The sequence below is a fragment of the Papio anubis genome, chromosome 9, assembly GCF_008728515.1.
Source record: "Papio anubis isolate 15944 chromosome 9, Panubis1.0, whole genome shotgun sequence".
NCBI classification, from domain to species: Eukaryota; Metazoa; Chordata; class Mammalia; order Primates; family Cercopithecidae; genus Papio; species Papio anubis.
Window position 1 is genome coordinate 51,016,692 of NC_044984.1, and position 2,719 is coordinate 51,019,410.

The window sequence follows — 2,719 nt, forward strand, 5'->3', positions numbered from 1 at the left end:
TAAAACAATACCCTTCATATCTAGTACATAATAAATCCACAGTATTTGACAACTGAAAGAAAGATAAACTGGGGAGAAGAAATAGGGGCTAGGACCTACTAAGAAAGGGGCAAAGCCGATTATAGTCACATGTCTTTTAGCTCTGGGATTAAGTGAACATACATCTGTCCTAAGCTATTCCCATCATTCTTTTTTCCTCTTCCTTCTCCTCCTCTGTTCAACATTTCTAACTACCTGCTATGCTATGCTGAGTCTCTGTACACAGGTCTATCAGAGACATTTGAGAAAGTAAATGTAGTGATAGGCTAAATCAGCCTGAAAATATTTCTAAATAAGCCTGAAAATATTTCTTTATCAAGTCCAGTAAAATGAGTTTCAGAATTTTTGTGGTGTGCATAAAAAAGTACCCCGATCTTCTATATATAGGCATTGCGAAGTTCTTTTTTTTTTTTTATTCTTTAGAGTTTGTTTATTGAAAATTTGAAGCAGAAAATGAAAAATAAAGATTTTTAGGCCGAGAGTGGGGGCTCACGCCTGTAATCCCAGCACTTTGGGAGGCCAAGGTGGGCAGATCACCTGAGGTCAAGAGTTTGAGACCAGCCTGGCCAACATGGTGAAACCCCATCTCTACTAAAAATACAAAAATTAGCTGGGGATGGCGGCGGGCACCTGTAATCCCAGCTGCTTGGGAGGCTGAGGCAGGAGAATTGCTTGAACCTGGAAGGCAGAGGTTGCAGTGAGCCAAGATCATGCCATATATGTATACCAACAAATCATACTTTTCTTCCAATTATTTTTTAAAAGGTGTAGCAATTTCCATTTATTTATTTATTTACATAATTTTTGAGATTGGGTCTTGCTCTGTTGCCCAGGCTGGAGTGCAGTGGCATGATCTCAGCTCACTACAGCCTGTGCCTCCCACATTCCAGCAATTCTCCCACCTCAGCTTCCTGAGTAGCTGGGATTACAGGGGCATGCCACCAAGCCCAGCTAATTTTTGCATTTTTAATTGCAAAATTAAAGATATTCCCTGGGAAGCATCTACCTGGGCTGCTGTCCTTATGGCACCTTGTATCTGCTTGAATAAACCCTGCATGTTTTCACATCCAATATGGGGTTTCACCATATTGGCCAGGCTGTTCTCAAACTCCTGACCTCAGCTGATCCACCCGCCTCAGACTCCCAAAGTGTTGGAATGACAGGCATGAGCCACTGTGCCTGGTTGCAATTTCCTTTTAGTTACAAAGAACTATAAAACTCTTATTTAACTGTAGAAAGAATGAAATTCTTTCATCATGCAAATTAAGATACACAGTATAGTTGCAAATCTACACTCAATTGTGTTAATATTAACATATATACAATGCTGCTACCTTCATCAACTTTTTCATTTGGGCATCACAAAGATGAGTCTTCTGATGTTCTATAAGCAATATGTTTATACAAAAGTCAGAAGTTTAGCTAAAATTCAGCCTACACAGTAATAAATGAACATGGAATGGAAATCAAATAAAGTTATTTAAATAGGATGAAAAAGTCCCAATGTCTCTTAAGCAGCAAGAGCACCTTCCCAATTTAGTTTCAAGATGAACACCGTACTCCATTTATCCTTGTATTTCCAGGGCCCAGTGTTTCCATGGAAGATCTTTATCCAGCTGCTTGTTTGGAGACTGCTGCAGGGGGTACAAGGCTGTCCAGCTATTGGTGATGTCCTGTATTAATCAACCACTCATAAAACTTGTTCTCTACCAGTACCTGGAACTGCTTCCTTTGTCCTATGTCAAATGAGCCTCCTTCACAGTTTTCTGCCAGATCTGTATCTTCAGTTCTCTTTGACCCAGTGCTTTCTGATAAACAGATGGAAGACCCCCAGGAATCTCTGTGGTGTCCTCTTCCATTTCAAAGGAAATAATAAATACATATAATTCAGAAGGTGGTAAAAGCCAGAAGACACTAGTGTCGCTGTTCTCTCTGCATACAACCATTGGATTATTCCAATAGTTACGCACTGTAGCAAGGACTGGCCATATGGTTCTCTTTTGACCAAGACTAATGCTGGGTCCATTACCTAGTGTTGGGTAATGGGTATGAAAAGGGGCAAAAGTTACTATCTGGCTCCCAGAAAGAATGAGTGGGCACATAGGCATCAGAACGTGAAAGACGCAACCTGTCGCAGAAGAGATGGACAAATGATGGCAAACAGCAATGACTTTAACATTGTCACAACTGTGGAGGTAAAGCATAGTTGCTACAGGGCCCAAGACAAAGGTGCTATTCCTGCACTTCTCAATTGTCACAGATCATAAGGGAGAGAGCAGATACATAAAAGATTCGTTGCAATGATGAATCTCTACATGCGCCCCCACCAGAGTATCTGAGCTCTTAGCCAATGTCTGCTTGTAAACCTGGCTCATCACCACGATGTGGTGCATCCCAGGGGCCACATTAGAATTACAAGCAATCTGGGCCAGTTGTGGTGACTCATACCTGTAATCCTGGCACTTTGGGAGGCCGAGGTGAGTGGATCATTTGAGGTCAGGAGTTTGAAATCAGCCTGGCCAACATGGTGAAACCCCATCTCTGAAAAATGCAAAAATTATGGCCAGGTGCAGTGGCTCACACCTGTAATTCCAGCACTTTGGGAGGCCAAGGTGGGTGGATCACAAGGTCAGGAGATTGAGACCATCCTGGCTAACACGGTGAAACCCCGTCTCTACTA

General features: G+C 42.0%; 1 pseudogene; it reads right to left on the reverse strand.

Annotated features, from left to right (window-relative positions):
- Positions 1 to 951: 951 nt before the first annotated feature.
- Positions 952 to 2,719, reverse strand: part of LOC101015037 — a 15,243-nt pseudogene continuing 13,475 nt past the window's right edge.